This window comes from Larus michahellis, chromosome 7, assembly GCF_964199755.1.
Source record: "Larus michahellis chromosome 7, bLarMic1.1, whole genome shotgun sequence".
Lineage (NCBI taxonomy): Eukaryota > Metazoa > Chordata > Aves > Charadriiformes > Laridae > Larus > Larus michahellis.
Window position 1 is genome coordinate 46024878 of NC_133902.1, and position 22583 is coordinate 46047460.

Genomic DNA, 22583 nt, shown 5'->3' on the forward strand with positions numbered 1-22583 from the left:
AAGAGTATGGTGCCACTTGGACAGTCATTCTGGTGACAAACAGGCTCAAAATATTAAAATGTATAAAACTGTTCTTTGTAAATCTCACCATGTTCTTGATTTGCACAGTAGCCTTCAGGTATGTTGTACTCTTCAGCTTTGAGTCTTAAGTTTGCTTTTATTGTGGTCGAAAACAGTATATCCTTCCACACAGTTTTCGTCAAACTGCTAGAGTAGATAAAAAGCTCAGTTTCATCCATCAACTCTTCACACCTATGAAGAATTTAACCACTGTCAGTAGTTCTGTAGAGACTCCAGAGACACTTGAGTTTTCAGCTCGTGCCTATTTGCAATCTCATTTATCAATCTGGCAATAGAGGAAAATAACAAAATATCCTGGTCTTGTTATGGAAAAATAAAAAATTCAGCAATTGAAAATGTTGCTTTTGTGAGAGAATTCTGCAAACACTTGATTCTGCAATGCTACCAGTTTTGTATGAAACAACATTTGTTTGGAGAGATATTTTTCATTAGACCAACCGATGCAGATGTAAAAACAGAGACCAGTTTTGGAGAAGACAAGCTTGTGAAAAGTCTGTTTTGAACAGTATAACTTCTGCTAAGGTTCAGAGATCAGAACTCATAAAATTTCTTTTGTTTTCACTTCCAATTGCATTGAATAGATTTATTTAATTTTTTCTCTAATTGCTAGATGACTCCATTGTTCACATAAATAATGTGTGCGGGCCAAACACTCGGGAATTAAGCTCTGAAAAATCATACCAGATATGGTCTTTCTGCTAATATTTCTTCTGAACTAAAATCACATTCACTTAAAGAGCTCTACCGGAAAAAAAGAAAAAACATCAGTAATGTCTTTTTGCTGGATTAATGACAAATTGACTAATGTGCTCTACCCACTTTGTGCCATTCCAATGACATTGAATAGCTTTAAATATGGTTTTAATGGCATTATTTGAAATGCTGTTGAACAACCAGTATGCACCAGCAAATCCGTCCTTTCAAGTATAATAGATTGTATAGGCTCATTTCATGTTTCTTATATCCAAACGAGATTAAGACATAGTTTTGTTTAACTGTAAGATGAACATTAGGTTCAGCTCTGTAGCTGTTATTCAGAAAAAACTGTTTCCTCATTTTCTGTTCAAGTGAGAACTACAGGAAAAGGCCAGAAGGAATCATAAATCATAAATAAATGCATTTTTGTCCACTTCAGAATTCTGATGATACACATTTGTTGGCCATTGTTTCACAAGAAAGCAATAAAATAACCAAGAACTGTAGAGGGATGATGGGATGGACATTCTTCCATGAGATACATTACCTGTGACCCATGATCCATATCTGTGTGCAATTACCACAAGTCACCACAAAGTAAACTAGGATGTGAATTTACCTATTTTGTTTCAAAGGCTGCAACGCAACCTAACTCGTTCTGAAGCCTCCTCTGTAAAACTGATTGAGAATAGTTTTATATATTAAGCACATTGCTTTCTCACTAATGAGCCCTGCTTTACAATGAGTTGATATAAAATGTGAACAGTTTTTACAACCACTAGTTAGTGCAATGTGTGTACAATTAGCAGCCTTTATGAATACCATTTTATACATTTATTAAAGAGTCTGTAAAATGCTGAGTCCAATGTATTTAGTATTTTTTTCCCCTTCTCTGCAATAAAGCACCTTACTATGAGTAGGGAAAGAATGACAAGCTGAAATGCTTTGCGTCCCAGTCTGTCATTTAAATTATGCAGGAATTACTAGAAATGAATTTCTGGTACTTTAACAGAGCTCAAGTGTTTCATAAGCCATAACAACACAATGGATTTGGTGATCACTTCAGAATAATCATGATGCTGCTGCTCCTTCTGTAGCTTTAAAAGACCATTCAGGGTTTTTACTTTATTTTAAGCAGCTTGCAAAGCCCAAATTCTCTACCAGCTCAACTGCATACCAGACTAAGAGGTGTTTCTGCACTGCTCATCAACTCCTTTATCTACCTCAGTTGAAACATCAGCACTAAACATAGGCTTGAAGGCAGTGAAAGACACATTATTTTTGACTAAGAAGGTAATTTAAAAAAAATATCCATATACCTCAGGTCTTTTTCTCATTTTCCTGAAGGGTAACTGGGGCTGATCTTAGGGAGATATGAGCTACACCATTCAGTTCTCTATAGGTGCTATATACAAAGTGACTACATCTCATCTTTACACCCTGGAAGCTTTGCTCACTATTTCTCACTATCTGCAGAAGAGACAAGCCTGAAGTCCTCCTAAGTGAGATATAAATTATCTGTTTATCTATCAAAAAAATTGTGGGAGAACTCACCTTCCAAGTCATCATCAACATTTTAAAATTGATTTGCTTGCATATTTCCCATATATTACTGGAAAATTATGAAGTTAACTGAAATAATAGTTACGACTGAAATTCCATTATCAGGTTAAAAGGAGCATCTATAATTACAGTGAAAATTTGGTGGAACTCTGACAAGCTGAAGATTTTGAAATTTGGTTAGAATTGATCAGTGATCAACGATATGCAATGTATTATCAAAGTTATTCTTCTGAGGGTTATATCCCAAACTCTAAACGTATGCCAATAACACTGGTCTCTAAAATTAAAATTTCTTTAGATACTGATTTTCTAAAATCTATGAAAATTTGTATATAATTTCTTACTTTAAAACTTGCACCTATCTCTGACATGAGTATTTCCAAATGTCCTTGGCCTTTGGAGATGTTGAGCTCTGGACAGGAACCTTCATAGTTCTGATTTATATTTGTATGTTGCAAGAATCATGCTTTGGGATCCTGAAAAATCGCCTCACTACTTTTTGATATCTGTATTGTTAGCTTTTCTTCATGGAGAGTATGTACTTTGGGAAAAACTGTTCTACAGTTTGGTGATTAATCTTCCTCACAAAAGATAGGGAGTGGCCTTCAAGCCTCTTGAATACTATTGAAGAAGTGACAGTGATTCCCATCATCTGTCCAGGTTTCACGAAAGCAAACTTATCAATGGTTCGCTAGAACAACCCCTGGGAAATCTCTCATTCTCAAGGCTCAGGATAGGGAGCTATGCATGGCTGCCATAAAACGAGATTGAACAAGGGTAGCGTTAGGGTTTTGGAACATTGCTATATGAGCTGGGCATCAGTCACTGTTCTTGAAACTACCTGTCATATCCCTCACACTGGGATTTTGACAGGTTCAAACGTGCCTGCTAGTGTTGGCTCACCAGGCTGGTAATCTCTCTTTTGCCATATTATGCCATCCATCTTTCCTGACTAACTTTGGAGCTGAAGCTGCAGTATGATGACACTGAAACACAGAACATGTGATACACCTTGACCATGCATCTTGCTAAAACAAAGAGCTCGTATTGCTAAATTGTTAGGGCTTTGCAGTAGAACACACTAGCTATAACAGAAGGAATATGGTCAGTTGAGCAAACTAAAATAGTTCCATAAAGAGGGCAAACTGAAACGTGGCAATTTCAGTGATCTTCTGTTGGTCAGGATCATAGATCCTTCTGCTTTAAGACTGTTGTCCAATAATGAGTTTTCACTGAAAGCAAATGCATCTCAGCCCTAGAGAACCAGTAAATGAACAAGTCGAAGCTTGTAACAGTAGATGGCATTACTGTGATTCGGTACTAAATCAATGCCCCCACTCCGGGGGACACAGCACTGCTGTGGTCCTAATCGCATAGTTGAAATGTAAACCAGCTTTTGACCACTTGTACTTATGCAGATTTTTTAAGAATTTTTTTTTAAGAATTTTTTTTCTGGATTTTTTTTTTCCAGATTGAAAATCTTTGCTAAATTTGCATATACATAATGTAGTTAACACAGAATTACTACAGAACAGTCAGTACGGTTTCAAATTTTAAAATATAGAAATGTAGAAAAAAGGCCTAGAGAGGCTCTCAGAAGATGTTCAGCTCAGTCCCCTGCCTCAAAATAGGATAAGCTGTACCTAGAATGCCACAGATCATTTTTTACCGTGAGCTACATAAGCAAGGAGCCTTATTTACAATTAGAAACTAATAAACTGTTGCCTTATTGTATTCTGGCAATAGCTACCTGCAGTATCATGGAGAAGAGAAGTATTCCATAAATGAGCCTTAAGTGAGGCAAATCAACACAGCCCCACTGATCTCAAGCAAGATCAGCACTGCCGAGAAACTGATTCATAATTTATAATTCAAAGTTTGTACGTCTTGGTAATCATCTAGATGGATAGCACTATTTTAATATAAATCCCTATGAATCTATTATCTATTATTTGGCACATACTGAATTAAGTTCAAATAGAAAAGCATGTTTGACAAAAGAAAGGAAGATGAGAGTTAGTGGGTAGAGGAAAGCAGACTGTTGGAAAGGCTAGAGGGAGGGAACAATAGGGTTTATTAAAATTACATTACACAGTGAACATTAGTTAAAACCAGCTCGGCTATTCATAGAATCATAGAATAGTTTGCGTTGGAAGGGACCTTTAAAGGTCATCTAGTCCAGCCCCCCTGCAGTGAGCAGGGACATCTTCAACTAGACCGGGTTGCTTAGAGCACCATTCAGCCTGACCTTGAACGTTTCCAGGAATGGGGCATCCACCACCTCTCTGGGCAACCTGTTCCGGTGTTTCACCACCCTGATGGTAAAGAATTTCTTCCTTATACCTAGTCTGAATCTACCGTCTTTTAGTTTAACACCTTTACCCCTTGTCCTATCACAGAAAGCTCTACTAAAAAGTCTGTCCCCATCTTTCGTATAAGCCTTCTTTAAGCACTGAAAGGCTGCAATATGGTCTCCCCAGAGTCTTCTCTTCTCCAGGCTGAACAACCCAAACTCAGCCTGTCCTCATAGGAGAGGTGCTCCATCCCTCTGATCATTTTTGTGACCCTCCTCTGGACCCGCTCCAACAGGTCCATGCCTTTCCTGTACTGAGGGCTCCAGAGCTGGGCACAGTATTCCTTTAAGTTTTGACAATTTTCTGATAATACCAAGGTTGTTTGGGCAGTACTTTTGGCAGAAATATTGGGAGCTGTCAAGCATTTCCCCACTGCCTTTAGGAAGAATACCTACCACAATGTCAAAGCTACATGCTGGGAAGCACAGACCCTAGACCTCCCCCATTTCACACAGTGCTATGTCCTCTGGTGGCTTGAGCAGAAGCTACTACCACTGGAGGAGGGCTGCAGGGACACCTTTACCTGTGTACACAAGCAGCAAGACACAGAGCTGGAAGCTCAAGCTGCAGCCAGCACAAATTTCTTGATCTGGGGAAAACCACACTACTGAGCAAATTCAGCACAGCAGCCACAGACTTCAAACAGCCCTCAGGATGCTTCAGCTTGCATGGGAACAGGTGGATCACAAAAAAAACCCCATCCTTTGCTGCCACCTGCTCCTCTCTTAGGGGCTGTGCACAAAACACCTGAATGTGAGCTAACACATGACATTCACCTAAAGAAACTTTGGATTCTTCACTCAACATTAACCCTAGCATGAGGATGCTTTTGTCCTATCTGTGCTTTATAGATGTTTGCCCCTCAGATCTAGAAGCAGCATCCAGGATTCCAGCCTAGAATGCCTGATTATTTCAAAGAAATTTCATCCTGTGATCCAAAGGCTGTTGTACAGCTGTGGGGTTAATCACTTAAGTGTCCATAACTGGATAAATGTTGTTTGTTTGGCTTTTAAATTAGAAATAGGAATCACTGTAAGACCTGGCAGACCAGCAAAAGGCTTTGGAAAATCATTGTATGTAACTGATTATATTAATTCAGAGTCCTTCTGCAAGAGCTATAATTAAATGTTCTTACAGCTGAGTACATTCTCTTTTTCATTTTTTTAATCTGCATCTTTTTATGTGCTCAGTTTCAATATTGCCTGGGCCAATCCATTCCTCTAACTGACTCTCATACTTAAGCGACATGCACTGCATTTCCAAAGTCTTTCTCAACTGAGAGGAGAACAAAACGTCTTTCAGGGTGTGCGCTGCACTCTTCTTTGCAGTAAGAATTGGAAGGCAGGGCTCTGAACAATGTCTTTTACGAACCTTCCATTCTCATTTCTGATCCTATTTCACTGTTAATATTCTGGATTTGGTGAAGTGACAGTTTCATATGTTCCATCGCTATAGTAACACTAACAGAGAAGCCTTCCTAACTTAAAGGAATTTAGAGACAGTGGACAAGATGGTTATGCGGAAGATGAAATTGTAATAAGATATGAGAAAATCCTTGGAAAAAAAAAGAAAAATCTTTTAGAATTTTTATGAATTCTAAAGCATACGCCATTTTTCTTACTGTGTAGTGATCTTATCGTCCGTGCTAGAAGTGAAACTGCCATTGTCCTGGGACATTTCACAACACAGGGAACCTTTGCTTTCAAATCCTAAAATCATAGGAAGAAGAGTGAAAGTTTTATTATCTACTTCTTACAAATGAGGAACTGAGGCACAGACAGATTTAGACTGAAAATCAATCTCCTGAGTTGCTTTATCCACGAGTCTATAATTTTACTGAATAGAAGCATGAGGAAAAGATCATAGACATTCATGCAAACACATGTAAAAGAAAATCTCCTCTTCCATTTTTAAGTCTTCTTGTGAACTTTTTTAAGAGTGCATGGCTCTTGAAGGATACCATCACTGCTACTGATAACTTGCCTTACTGGTAATTGCTGGTAAACTCAACAGTTCATTAAATAGTACTCAGGGAAGCACAAAGTAGGTGTACAGCTCTCTCCCACCAGTTCTTTAAGGGCTCTTATGTGTAATTTGTCTAGACTTGCTCATTTAGGTGTTGTCTAACTTTCTCCTCAGTTACAAATAGACTTCAAAATACTTTATCATCCTTATGTGATACCAACACAACTCTTCCTCTTTGCTCAAATACAGACAACTTTTGCCTTTTCTGTTCATTATTATTGCTATTACACTCTCCAACTGTTAAAAGTCAGCAGTCTTGTAGACTTTTTCAAGAATTTATTTCTCCAAAGAGCAATTCCTTTGACTTCTCTTTATTTTCCAACTCAGAGAAGAGCTTTGAGGAGAAGCAAGGATGTGTACTACTTCCACTGCAAAGTTTGGGGTTTTTTGACATTACATATTTTCTTTCTCTCTTTTTCGTTTTGGTTTGGTTCGGTTTTATTGTTTGAAAGTGGCTTGTATCCACAGCTGCAAAGGTGTTTTAAAAGTTGGAAATGAACACACCGAAGGAACTGTGAAATCTGGATAGCAAAACAAAATAAGTTCCAGATTCATAATTTTACAAAAGTCTTACTGCTCATAAACCAATCCCGTGGTATTTTTAATGTCTGACACATCAGAACAAGACATAATATTTCTTACACCAGACAAACAGCAATTTATTGAGAAGAAGAAAGGAAATGAATTTCACACTTTCAGTGTGACAGTTGTGAGATGAAGATATAACAAGCCAACAGAATAGTAAAGAGTGAGAAAAGTAAGAGTTTTCCTATTCATCTTTAGGTGTAAATTTTTTCAAATAAGAGAGCAACTTTCAAATGAATCTGAAAAGGAATGGAGTTGGGATAATAAGTTTATCTTATTCAGTTTCTCCATATAATGTGCAGTGCCTTCAGCAGATAAGTAGGGAAGTATTTATCCTAAATACAACTCAGGTTTATCATGAGAACAGATTGTTTTGCCTTATATCCTTTCCAGCCAGTTCCATGGTGGTGAAGATGAATCAGCTCATAATGTCAGTGCCAAAGGATTTTCCTTGCCTCTGTTTTATTGACAATTTTTTTTTTTACAGGACAGAACAATGGGTGAAATCAATCCGCACACATGACAATCCCTCATGTTGTGACAGAGGATGGGCACCAGCCATTAATCTCTCCTTGTGACAGGCAAGGACTATGCAAAATGGTTTTAGAAAGGAAAAAGAAACGCCAATGGGACTGTAGAAAGAAGGAGGTCAAGTTCCTCTCAACTGAAGAACAAAGCAGACAAAAGACTGGATATTATCTCACTTGTGTGAGCTGGGTTGAAATTGTTGCAGTTAATTAGTCAACTCCAATCCAGAATCTATAGTAATGCATTTATATGACACTGTGACTGAGCTAGTATGTCCTGGCTCAGTCAAATACACTCACTGCAGTGAAGTCAATTCCAATTTATAAGGGTGGTGCGAAATTTGTTTCAGGTTACACATGTTTCCTTCTTTAGTATTTCTTTTCTTCATCACAAACTTACTTTTTGTTCACTATTTACTTCATGTTTATTATGTAGCTGAAAAATGCCAGGGATGGACACAGTGATGGATCTTCAACTTGATGCAGAAAACAGCTTTGCCAGGAAAACTTAACATTTTGGGAATTAAAGGGTCTCTTTCCTGTCCTCATCTGGGTACAAGTTTTAACAGATTTTAGGAGTTTGGGGGCCAAGCCACAAACAGTGATTGTAAGATTTCTGTGGATGTTTCAGATTATCGTAAGATTTTTTAATTGATGCAAGGTTTCAAACGAGTTAAAAAAATCTTCTGGATTCAATCTCATAAATTGAATAAAACCTCATTTCAAATACAAAACTCACAGGTCACAGTACACCAAAAGTCGTCAAACAGAGTTAAATTAGTAATAACAAACATTGATAGAAAATTCGTAGTTGAAACTGTGTTAGCAGATGACCTTACAGAGTGCCATGGTTTACACCACGCTGGCAGCTATGACCATGCAGTCACTCACACAGTTCTTCCCCTTCGCCCCTCGGAAGGCAGGGAGAAGAGGGTGAAAAGGAGGGGAAGAAAAAAACTCATGGTCTGAGATAAAGACAGTTTAATAGAACAACATCAGAAAAGGAAAACAGCAATACTACTACTACTACTACTAGTAACAGCATATACAAGACACAAGTCACTCTCACCACCTGGTAAATTGGTGAATTGACACCTTTGGAGCAGTGATCGTGGATCTCGCCCCTCCGGCCAACCCCCATTTATAGACTGAGCATGACATCTGTTGTACAGAATATTCCATTGCCCATTCCATTGTTCTGTCTATGTTTCTTCTCAGCTTCTATGGGAAGCCAAAAAGAGTCCTTGAAAAGTGTAAACATCACTTAGCAACAACTAAAAGAATATGCATTATTGACATTCCGTTCACAGCAATCACTAGAAATAAAATTAACTCTTCCCCGGCTGAAACCAGGACACTGAGGAAATTTGACAGCAGACTCAAGATGACGGCCTTTTGCAACAGCCCTCAAGACCAGAAGATCAAAAGAGAAAAACGTGATGATAGAACATTGAAGCAGCAACCAGGATAAGAGGAGATGATGACATCGGCAGAAACACAAATGAAGAACTGTCAAGACTAGGGCATAATTGTTGGATGCAAAAGCAGGAGGGAGATTAGGAATGTCAGGGCTGGATAAGTTCCTCTGAGATCTGTGCAGGGAAAGGTCATTACAGATTTTTACCTTCTTCATTTAGGTTGATGTTGCGGGCTTTATAAATTTCTTTGGAGAAGTCTGCTTAGCTCAGAAACACAGAATAAGATAAATCTAAAACAGACAGTGACAATGATGTTAATGAAGCTATCAACAAGCAGAGAGATAAATACTGTGCTGCAGTGTTTGGCTATATCACATTCATAAGAGACAAGTTGAAACTTCATCATTTACTGAAACTTTCAAAATTTTGGTCTTTACCAGCAGACTTTTAACATTATATATTCCAGCTTTATAAACAATTTGTTATTTTCAGGTGCAAGGCTTTAATTTCTACCACATTTAAAAGTAGGGAGAAAGCATACGTATATTTTTATCTTGTAAATCCCCAAAGTAGATACAGCTTAATGTAAACAATCCAACTATTGATTAAAACCTTAATGGCCAAAATAAACATGGCAGGACTATAACTAGATGTCAAGTGCCTTCAAACCACAGCTATCAGTAACTAATAACACTTTCAAGTAAATCTCTTCCACAGTTTAGAGTGTAACAGCTCTTTATAGACTTAAAAAGACTTTTCCTTTAGTAGACTGAAGTGCTTTACTTGGTCTCTGACGTTTTATTTTGTGGAATTTTAAAATGATGTACAGAATGTCTATTATAGTTTGCATTGCCTTAACAAATGGAGGAAATTAGATACTAATGAAGAAGCAAATAATGTAACTCCCACTGCCCCATCCAGAGCTTCTAAAGAAAATGTGATTTATTCCTTTGTTTCCCACCATGCACCACCAACACTCACGCTTTAAGGGTCCAGTCCTTCAGAGGTGTAAATCAGCAAAGCTCCACTGGCTTCAGTGCAGTTATGCAAATTTACAGCGTGATCTGTTCCCTTGCTTTATATTTCTCCAAGTGTACGAAGCACCTAGGAATGCTGGCAATACTTTGCTGTGAACTCATTATTCATCATTTATCTACACTGAACTGTCGTTTTCATCTATTAGTCTTTAAATATTCTAAGCCTTTCCTTATCTACCCACACTTTTCCTGCTATTTACCTTTCCTCTCACATCAGCAACTAACTCTGTCATCTTGTTATCCATACTCTAATTTTCCAGACCAAATCTCTACACTAGTATTACAAGTGTTCCAGATGCTTAATACAAAAAATCAAATTAATTTTCTGATTAGCAAAAAATTGGATTTTTATAAGCTTAATTAGTCTGCCCTATTAATATGCTGCTGCTCCAGCATCCAAGTTCCTTCTATTAAACAAAGGTTATGTCACTAGTAGGAAATGACAATACCGTGAGAAACGTAACCTCCCTAGTCCAGCACACCGCCTTTGATAGTGACCAGTACCTTTTATTTCAGAGAAAAATATAATGCCTGCAAGGTAGACAGGTCTATGTCCAGAAGTAGAGCCTTCAGATCTTTTCTGACTGGGTAGTGCCTTTTATCTTTTTGCACTCCATTAACTGGAGATAAAGCAATAGTGTTTGTGCAGAATCAGCAGTCCATTTCCATGTGATGTGTCAGCCTTAAGGTACCAGCCAAGGAATACATAAAGCCCAGCCCGAAAACCACTTTGCAGGCGGTGTCGGTGTGAGGCCTCCCAGAGCAAGTGATACAGAGGGCTGCACCCAAGGACGTAGTTGGAGACAGCGCTCAGGCAGACTTGAGCATGAAAAGCCGGGAAACAGGCTGCTGTGAGCGAACGGGCCAGCACTGTTTGCAACACGTGGTGGAGAGCAGCTTGCAAGAGCAAGGTCAGCACAACCGGGACAGAAGTCGCAGCTCAGGCTTCTGCCTCCTGCTGAAAGCACCAATTCTTGAGAGCTTTTCCTGCCCTTCATCTGGAATGGACTGGCGGGATTAGCAACAGCTGATCCACCTTTCAGCCTGTCACATAAAGCCGTCATATCTAAAGCAATTGCAACACTTCTGGTCAGCAGCGTTTAGTGACACCTTGTCCTTCACTCCTCACAGTGTGGACCCATTGAGGAATTTAATGGTGCCTGAACAACAGTAATATCTGTCCTGTTCCTTCATGGCCAGCACATCCCAGCAACCCTCTTGCAGTGTACTCCGCTACAATGGTTACTTTTTCAGCTGCGGCTTATTCCTCCTCACATTCCTCTAAGGCTTGAGCCAGACTCAGTGCATATATCCAGGGACATCAGGCTAAGATGCTTTTCAAGGCATTTTTCCAGTGATTTGTTGCAGCTGGATAATTTTTGTTGGTTTATCTCCTAGCTAACAGGGATCCCTTATCTCTCAGGTGACAGACTCCCATTTTTTGTTGTGAAAGTCACATTTGCTGGACTAGATATTATTGTCCCCCTGAATGGCAAAAAGCCAAATTTTATCACTCTGATACTTCAGTTCTTGTGCAAGAAATAGTTGCAATAAAGTGAAAAATTTTTTTTTTTTAATTCTTATTTTTTAAATGAGAGAGAGCTCCACAGTTATCATTGTTATGGATAATCCTGTTAAGCTTTGGGGCAGCTGGATACACATGCAAATATTTGCTTACCCTCTCCATTTTACTTTCCACTGTAAATATAATGCTTTTTTTCCTTGTGGGAATGCCAGTGTAGCCTGTACTATCTAAGTGCATAAAGCTTAAAAGAACAACAATTATTGGCATTTCTTCCAGAGGAATGCAAAATAAGCTTTCCTCCATGCTTTTCCAAGAAGCCAAAAGAAAATGTAGAGCTTCTCTATTAAGACAGAGCAGACTCTCCAGTTAATGTTAGCTTCATGCCAAATCGCTTTGCAAAGTCAGAGAAGAGAAGGAAGGCCTAGTTTTCTTAGTCCCTATGGTATACTAATTGATTGCGTTTTAAAAGGATCTAGCTGACCCAAAAGCAAATTACCACATGTGCAATAAGGACAATTGAGGAGCAAGAGTTTAGACATCGTAAGATCGAGACACGTGGCCATTTAACAGCACGGTCTGCAGTGCCTACCTTTGGGGCACCTGGCCCTCAAGTAGCGTACGACACTTTCATGTATCTGTACTTACTAGGTAGTATTGTGACAATGTCTTCATATGGTGAAGAATTGGGACTCCCCAGTAAGACAGGAAATTACCAGTTCACTCACTTCTGTAAGTAGTCGTCCTGTTGTCACAGGCTAAGCTATCTCGACTAGGGAGATTTTACTTAATTTAACTTAATACCAATTAGTATGAACATTTAATTATCAGTTTGGGTGTCAAGGAGTATAAACAGACCAAAAATTAAATGCTTTGGGAAGCACCTTTCCTGGCTCAGCATGTTCATTTATCCCCAGGGAAATCATTTCATCAGAAAGATTGGACAATTCCTGCACCTTAAACAGCCAAAGGCTAAAGGAAACCACCCATCATCCCTGGCTTTTGTGGTGGAGCCCAGCCCACAAAGTGTGCGAGCATTTTCTAATACCTGCCACACCAGAGGGATGTGCATGAGCAGTACAGGCAGCACCGGAGACACACTTGGATGGCGTGGGTGGCCAGCCAAGCGTATCTGTGAGATAGGTCTCAGGTTGTGCATAGTCTTTTTGCAGTTTTGCATGGAAGAAAAATTTTTTATTATCTAAGCATGGCTTTTCAGGATAGCAATTTTAAATTTAGATGTCTAAATTCTAGCCCAGTTCCACCTGGAAAGTCATCGTCCTAAGGGCTGGTAGAACAAACTGTAATATTAAATTTCAGCTTGAAACTACAAAGAGCTTTGCAAATAGATTCACCTTTTTTCAGAGTAATAAAACTGCAGTTTTAGCACACACAAAAATGCCGTAATGTAACATTATTTTAAGAGCTCCCATTTCCATAATGAGACTGAGTTAAATTCATCAGCACCTATTCATTGGCAAAGATAAATAAACAAAGACAATACACCTTTAGCCCATTTAGTCTCAATTTCTCCTCTGTCTGCCACTTACGCAGCACTAAAGGGCTGATCCGATGCCTATTAAAGTCAATGACAAAACTCCAATTGATTTTGAATAGAGCAAAACTGGGTCCAGAAGTTCCCAGAGATTTCTTCTGCCTAGGTGAACAAATAAAGTGCACTTCAAGTGAAGTGCTGTCAGTACAGACGGCAGTGTTCAAACACTAACTGTTAAGCTTGTTAACGCATGTTACCCCTCTGACTGACAGCAAGCAGCCATCCTCTGTGCAAGTTAGCAAATTTAAAATGACAGTGTGAAAGGAGTGCTTCTGAGTCCTGGGAAGCCATTTTGTCCTCTCTGCTGTAGCCTTTCATCTTAATTATTTGCCTAAGTAAAATTTCTCCCGCGGGTTATCCACTGAGATAGGAATATGTATCTGTCCCTCACTACTCCAATCAAAGCACTTATGCATGCATTCAGCTATAAGGAATGCATTCCAGGCAGGACTGTCCACGTCATGCTAAAAAACAGCTATGTAGGTAAGATGTGGATGGTGGCACAGATTCACACACATTGGAAATACTATTGCTAAAATGCGTCTTTAATAATAGGAATGTTTCATTGTAGAGCATATAGGCATACCAATAGGAAAGCACTGGAAAACCCTGAGATTGTGTCCCCTCTTGTTGTGCTGGAATTTTATTATAGTGGAAGTATTTAAAGGAACTAAGCGTTCTTTTCCTTTAAGGTCAAATGTTGTCTTTTTTTTTTATTCCCCCCCTATAATTATGTGGGATCCTTCCGTTAGGCAAAGTAATCTAAACACATGCTTGGATTGTATAGAGTAGGATAACCAAGAAAGCACGTACATTTAACTTTAGTACTTGAAACCTGGCAGTACACCATGGAAGAGCTGGCAATATGAGGGTAGAGCATGAGACACTTCAACAGAAATTGCATGCAAACTTAAGAGCTTAGCATTGGGAAAAGAGGTATGGAAAAAAATAATTTGGAATCCCCTAAATAAATTTCTCATGGTACTTCTCAAACCAAACAACAGTTATGTTTCTATTGCCAGGAAATGACATGCTAGCTCTAGGGTCTAGAAGCACATCTACAGGCATTGCCACCCCGCACGACCCATATGCCAGCAACAGAACAACTCGGTGAAATCCTCTCCGTAGAATAGGATGTTTCTACACATCAGAGGAACTTGAAAAGTTATGTATAACCTGCTTTTAGATATTCCAGGCAGTTTCCAGTACAGCTTTTCATGTGAAGAATATAATGCACCCTAATAGGGAGGACAGCTGAAGTAGTCATCATGCAGCAGCTCAAAGACAAAGATTAGAAAGCAGGTCTGCTGGTTCCCTGCTTGGCAGTGGAAATGAGGTCCATTCTTTGCCTTGTTAGTCAGTCTATCAACAATTACTGCAGCTGGCAAAACATAAGCTGGAGGAAAGAGGGCCTGTGCAATAATGATGGAGAGGACAAAAAGTTCACTGAGATAAATTCTGCACCGAATCAATGCTGGCACTGTTCATCTGAGAAGATGAACACAGAAGGATTTGAGAACCACCCGCTGTATACAATCCAGAGGAATCAGTACTCTAAAAGCAAGGGTGAATCAATATCAGCGCACATCCTTATGAGAGAACAGAGGTTCATATTTTTGTTGTCAGGGAAATTCTTTGGATGGGTAAACCTGTGGAATTGGAAGCGTTACTGAGAAAAATGTGAGCTGTGAAAGACAAGATAGAATCATAAATTAAACAAGAGATTCTAGAAATAAATGTACCCTCAAAAGTGCCACTATGACTAATTCAGCATTATAAGTACATAACGCAAAGCCTGTCTTTATTAGATCACTGAGCTTGGCGTCGTAAACCAGCAGGAATTTTAGTTGTGATATAAAAAAAAAACAGAGGTCATGCAATGAATTTTAAAGGCCAGCGTACAGTACAGGGCTGATCTGTAGCAGAGGCACTGGCAATATTCCCTGATCGACAACTGAAGTCGGCAGAAGAAGCATTTGATGCCTCGCAGTGGTTGTGTACAGCAACAGGTGGAGCAGGAAGGAAGAACAGGCTTTTAAACAATGCTCGAGATGGGCCACACTGGGCTCTACTTCTGGCTACAGCCCAGCGGGACACCTCCCACTAGACCAAGTTGCTCAAAGCCCCATCTGGCCTGGTCTCGAACACTTTCAGGGACGGGGCATCCACAACTTCTTCAGGCAACCTGTTCCAGTGTCTCACCACCCTCACAGTAAAGAACTTCTTCCTGATATCTAATCTAAATCTTCCCTCTTTCAATTTATAAACCGTTACCCCTCATCCTATTGCTGCGCTCCCTGATAAATAGTCCCTCCCCATCTTTTCTGCAGGCCCCCTTTAGGTACCGGAAGGCTGCTATAAGGTCTCCATGGCACCTTCTCTTCTCCAGGCTGAACAACCCCAACTCTCTCAGCCAGTCCTCACAGGAGAGGTGCTCCAGCCCTCTGATCATCTTTGTGACCCTCCGTTGGACCCAGAATCACATCCCTCAAGTCACTAGCACAAGACAGCACAAAACTGAGAGGGGTTATGTAGTGGAAGGAGAGAAATACTATATTTCTCTGCTCAGTGCCATTTCCCATGGCTCTGCTTCCCCATCAAAGCTCCTACTCTCGCTGGTCCTCTCAGGTTTTGCTGACAGTGCTTTGGAAGACACCACAGTGGAATCTCACCTGGGCCTTCTAGGAAACTTGTAAGACTTCTTCTATAAGTCTAACTTACAAGTTAGAGGTTGCTCACGTGTTTGGTCATTGAACAGATCAACTACATTTACCCCTTTCTTTCTGGGACGCTATAGTGGAAAGAAAAAGTGAATGAAACACAAAAATGTTACAGGGTTGGGGTTTTTTGTCTCCTCATTTTCTCTGGACTCTCTCTTTCTACATTGAAGTTTATAAAATAACTAGCATAACCAAATACTACAGATACTCAGCTATGGAGCACCACCGCAGTTACACATATTAAAGCATAGAAGCACAGAGCACATTTCACAGTAAAACCTCAAGAGCTGTCTGGGTTTTATAATCTCTCTTCTTATCATATGGTACTGGGCAAAACTCAACAAATGCAAATTGAGATCCTTATCTAAGCTGCTCGAGTCAGCAACATTTGCTAGAAATCAATGTAAATTTTCTGGTCAGTCCTGCTCTCTGATGTACTAGCAATGCTTTATAAGTCTTTGCGGATGGTTTGTGGGTTTGACTATTTGTGTTGGTTTCTGGGGTTTTTTTTACTAAGCTACTGAATGAGGAAAAAATAAGAGGGTAGGGGAAGGGAAGTCATAATGATACTTTCCAAAAGGCCTCATTGCAGGCTGAGTTTTTAAGTCAAATTCCATTACGTTAATCTGAGCATTATTGTAGCAGTGTCCTTCAAAAGAGACTTTGATGAAAAATAACACTCGACAGCACAAAGACTATGGAATTCACACAGCTGTACGTCTATGGGTTTGCTTTGTCCACTAGTAATTGGTTATTTTTTACGGGCAGAGAGATCGAGGTTTTTGCCACCTTGTTTGGTTTCTCTCTGAAGTAATTTTTAATTATTCTTAACCTGCAATCCCCTGTGGAATTCAAATACACAATGTCCAGCTCCTCATCCTCCAGTATAGTGATTTTCTCTTCCAGTTCCCTGTTGTCCCAGCTTCTCTGTTGAGATTTTCGACAGGATGTTTCTATAGATGTTAATTATCTGAGTGGAGCTTGCAGTATGGAAAGCCTCAACTCTGAACTGTCCTTATGTTGCCTACTAACGTATGGCTGACTAACATATTGCCGGTTCTAAAGCGGCTGATGAAACAGCTGCTATAACAGTAATCACCATTCATTTTTTAAAGTGTCTGTTAGCTCAAGAGTTTATGTACTGGCATTGTCATATTAAAGCAGAACACATTTTTGCTGGCTTTGATTAATAATTAACTTCTAGGTTTTGTTTTATGAGCTCCGCGTGGCTCACCACTGGCGATACTGTACCTGTAGTTTTCAGATGCATACAAATGGCTGATGGCAGCCATCGCTGGCTGCGATACCCGCGCGTTGGAATGAACGGCGCTCATGCCTTCGGATCTCCAAAAGGGCTCTCACTCATCGTATTCTTCCTGACTAGTAGTCTAATTTTTTCCCAGTTAGCTCATGCGAGAGAGAAGCTGTATGCCTCGCAGAGAAGTGGTGCATGCCGTCTGCTCCAAGAGGGGAGCAGAGGGATTCCAGAAAGCTGCCTCATTTGCACTGGCGTTTCTGCTAAACGAAGCAGTTGCTCTCCCTTCCTGAAGGCTCACGCCACTCTGACCTTGGCACTGAGCCAGAGCAATTGCTGTGGCCCTTAGATAATGTGCACAAGAGCAGCAAAATGGTGTGAAAACAAAGGCTTCCCAAACTCATTTTATCCTAGGGAAATGGACTCCCTGATCTCCAGGCGCCCACCCTGCTAGTAACTTGGCAAGGACATCGGTTACAATTGAGAACAAAGCTTAACATATGTTAAGCTCTCAACTTCGAAAAAAAATATCCAATTCTATAGAACCCTGGCACCAGAAAATACTTTCCACTCACATGCAATATCATGTCTTTTTTTTTATCCTCCAACACCACCTCATGACCACCCAAAATTTGTTTTCACTGTTAACAGCAATTGAGTGCCATGACTTCTGAAAATGTTCAGCCACGGCCCTCTCTGAAAAGGCAACACTCCGTGTGCCTTTTCATGAGAGAATCTCAGCTAGCTAGTCAGCATGAATGCTAATTAATTAAGGCTCTTAGTATCACTACAGAGAAATGAGATACAGGGATTGCTCTCCCCTCCCTGGCAATGTTCCTGTCTCCGGGTAGAAAACAACCGCTGTTTAACAGCGCTCAACGCAGCACACCTCTTCCTCCTCCTCCTCCAGCGAGGTTGGGATGAGATGGGGTCAGAGAAAATATAACTAGGATTTTCAGAAATGCTGGTTGTCAATACTTCCACTCATATGAAAAAGGCTTACAGCCATAGGAGTTTGCCATGTGGTTTTTGCATTTACATTCCTACAAAGCCTGGTACTTAGAGGGCCTCCACGGCTCCTGTATCTGTCTGGGAGCACAATATGCACTTGAGGCCTGTAAAGCTGTTTTTTACAGCTTGCTCTGGGCAAATATTGCCACATGCCTTAAAAAGCATATTTTCTGATGCTGGGGTAAATAGGAATTGCGTTCCCTGTGCTAATTGCAGTGCAGGTCTGTCACGGCCCCAGGTGCATTTGCCTCTTTCTAAGAGTTCAACAGACAGAGGTCAGAATCAGCTCCTTCGCTGGTAAAAGCCATTGTGAGGTACTTGAAGCAAGGACCTGCCCTGTTTCCCCTGGGGGCTCCCTGCAAGCCGAGGCTTTATGGTGGTCCCCCACCTGTGCTACACCGCAGCTGTGTAGCAGCTACACCTGCGCCCAGTCTCTCTGAGACACCGGCTGGACTTCCCAGGCTGCCCGTGGACCTGCCTTCTCGCCTCAGGCTTGCTGGGTGATCTCTGGACTATGTGCAACCCCAGTTAGCGTCTCCAGGCCAGAACCTGACTGGCTGATAAGAATCCTGGCTACTTGTGAGCGAGGTCGCCCCTCCTGCTGGCCTCGTTAGCCCACTCAGCTCCCGGCTCCCCTTCCTTTGCAGCCCTCGCTGCTCTCTGGCAAGATCTGCCACCATACTGGCCCGAGGAGGTATCAGAGCACAGCACAACTCCTTCCTTGCACAGGTACCCAGCTGACCTTCCACAGGTTATATATCCAGTGCATGCAACTGCAGACACGGCTGATGAACCATCAACTTGTTCATCCATCCCAAAGTACAGACTCAACAACGTCATGGCAAAGGTGAAAGGCATGAGGCAAAAATTGGGGTCATATTGTTCTACAAACTTAAGCATATTTTCTAATAGAGGTTTTCTGATAAGAACAACACAACAGACACAAACTATTCCCCCTGTACTCGGCACTGGTGAGGCCCCACCTCGAGTACTGCATTCAGTTTTGGGCCCCTCGCTACAAGAGGGACATTGAGGTGTTGGAGCATGTCCAGAGAAGGGCTACAAAGCTGGTGAGGGGTCTGGAGGACAAACCTTATGAAGAACGACTGAGGGAGCTGAGCATGTTTAGCTTGGAGAAGAGGAGGCTGAGGGGAGACCTTATCACCCTCTACAACTACCTGAAAGGAGGTTGTAGAGAGATGGGGGCTGACCTCTTCTCCCTGGTGACAAGTGATAGGACGAGAGGAAACGGGTTCAAGTTACGTCAGGGGAGGTTTAGATTGGATATTAGGAAACATTTTTTCACTGAAAGGGTTATTAAACATTGGAATAGGCTGCCCAGGGAGGTGGTGGATTCACCATCCCTGGAGGTGTTTAAAAAAAGGGTAGATGGGGCACTTAGGGACATGGTTTAGAAGTGGCTTTTGTCAGGGTAGGCTAAAGGTTGGACTCGATGATCTTAAAGGTCCCTTCCAACCTCAACAATTCTATGATTCTATGATTCTATTCATCAGTGGAGCGGTCCAAAAAGATTTGGCACGCACTGACTTTTTCAACTGCACTCATTTCTGGTTCCTGAAGTACAGAGGCATACATGTTTCCTGGTGATCCTCTGCCTTTCCTCCATTTGGGGTAGGACTTTTCATCAAGAAGCACAAGCTTACATCAAACAGATGAAAACAGTGCCCACCATTTGCTGATTAGCTGTTTACGGGCATAGAATACATTAGAACTGAAACACACTTTCCATGAAAGGAACCAGCAATCACTTACAGACTTAAGTTGAGCATTCATAGCATTAGGTTGGCTCTCTTCTGGGCTGAATTTCAGCTTAAGATCTTAATAATTTAAAAGAAATAATTTTGTGGATGGTGCCATGACACTGATGCTTCAATCAAGTGGCATTGGTGTTTCAATTTGCTGGTAGATATAGTGAACTCAGAGGCTAGAAATATGTCACTCCTTTGGAGTTCTAGCCAAAACCTATCAGAATCTTGAGTAACAGAGAGCATTTTAAGGTATCCATGAATTAAACATTCGGTAGTCATTAATGGATCAATGTCATCTTAATCACCAATTTATCAGTAATTAGAAATTAAAATATGCAAAATAAATGACATTTAGTAGAAGTGTAATTGGTCATTCAGTGTAAAAAATTATGTTAGAAATGTAGATAAAATACATTTTAGTAGTTTTCCCATGACTAATCAGATATTCCAAATTTCATTACCACTTTGCAATATGCATTCACATTACCCATGACATGGGCATCTTTAATATCGATAATGCATAATTGTATTTGCCATAGAATGATGGAACAAGATCACTTGGCATATAATGCCTGAACATGATTCCACTTCTGATGTCTTCTCTTTGCAGAACACTTATCATTATTAATAATGTATGGCATTAGATTTTTGAGCTTGCCTAGCAAATGTCACAGCCAATGCTCTGCTCAGTAAAGAATTCTTTGTGAGCCGAGCACCAGCGTGTGTAGAGACAAGAGGATGACCTAAGGGCACTTACATGGTTAAAATAAAGACCCTCCACCATCTCACACTAATAATTGTGTCAAAAGATGACCACACACATGTTAGTGGCGAATTTTACTTTGTGGGGGCACAGTCATTTCCTAATCTCTCACTACCCCCACAATAAAAGGAGACTTGTTCTAGGCCTTCTTACTCCTGCATGTAACCACCACATCCACCCATTCTCTAGAGGTGGTGTCATCTTCAACACAGGCCTTACCTCTTCCCTCCTAGTTGCCAATACCTGTTTGAGATTCAAATAATTCACCTCCTTCTTTCTCCTCTGGAACTTGTGAATATTTCTTTGCTTTATTTAATTCGCCTGGAAACTTCTTTCTTTGCAAGTCTTGTGCATCAGGGAAGATAAACTTTTGTAACATTTCTCTGAAATCTCTTAAAATTCCATCACTGCTTTCCAAATTTCTCTGGAATTATTCCACTCAAGCAGCAAAAGTAAAAGCATCTGTTCTGCTTTGTCGCTTCTTCCAAACAGCAAAGAAACTGCAAGCAGATTTCCTATCCACAAACACCATATTTCCAAGGTAGCATAAGGAGTGTTTTTAAGAACATCATCTCATTCTGCAGCAAAAAACTCACATCAATCTGTTGCTTAGGGCACATATGTAGGTCTTATTAACTAACATCTTGCTCAGTTCTTGAGTTTGGATCTGATTGAAGATCTCTCTGGGTTTCCCAAAGACTTTTGCAGCTCTGCCAATAGTTATTTGATAGAATATCATTTAGTGGCATGTTTGACTTCCCTTAATGACCACCTGTAGAGGCACCTCTACAAATATGCAATGCAGTAAAATGCAGTAGCTTTACATCAGTATGCTGGTTGTATTTCTCCTGGTTTCTTCTCATTCATAGAATCATAGAATCTTCATGGTTGGAAAGGACCTTTGAGATCATCGAGTCCAACCATACACACACAAAAAACCCCCTACAATCTCTGCCACTAGAACATGCCCTGAAGTGCCACATCTAGACGTTTCTTAAATACCTCTAGGGATGATGACTCAGCCACCTCCCTGGGCAGGCTGTTCCAGGGCCTGACCACTCTTTCAGTAAAGTAATTCTTCCTAATATCTAATCTAAACCTCCCCTGCTGCAACTTCAGACCATTTCCTCTCGTCCTGTCATTATTCACTTGGGAGAAGAGGCCAACACCCACCTCTCTACAACATCCTTTCAGGTAGTTGTAGAGGGCAATGAGGTCTCCCCTCAGCCTCCTCTTCTCCAAGCAAAACATGCCCAGCTCCCTCAGCCTCTCCTCATATGACTTGGTCTCCAGACCCCTCACCAGCCTGGTAGCTCTCCTCTGGACACGCTCCAGCACTTCAATGTACAGAGGGGCCCAGAACAAAATGCTGGAGATGCTGGGGGTCGAACCCAGGGCCTCTTGCATGCAAAGCAAGCGCTCTTCCGCTGAGCTACATCCCCTGCTTGTGCTGTTTTTTCATGCTGTTTTTTCTCACAGTGGCCATAGCAGACATAAGTATGCATCTATACTCTGCAAAGACAGTAACTTAAGCAACAAATAATGCAATTCACAGGTTTTTCTCCCACATCTAATATCTTTCTGATTATGCAGAAAAGTCCTAACCCCACAACCACATCCATTGAAGTTTAATTATTCTTAAGGATGTAAACAGTCCTATTGTAATCAGTCTGATTATGTGTTTTTAATTAACTACATAAGA

The 22583-nt window shown here is 40.6% G+C and overlaps 1 non-coding gene across 1 annotated transcript; it reads right to left on the bottom strand.

Moving 5' to 3' along the window:
• Positions 1-22251: 22251 nt before the first annotated feature.
• Positions 22252-22323, bottom strand: TRNAA-UGC (transfer RNA alanine (anticodon UGC)). The gene has a single exon. It is a non-coding gene; the product is annotated as a tRNA-Ala (tRNA).
• Positions 22324-22583: the final 260 nt, after the last annotated feature.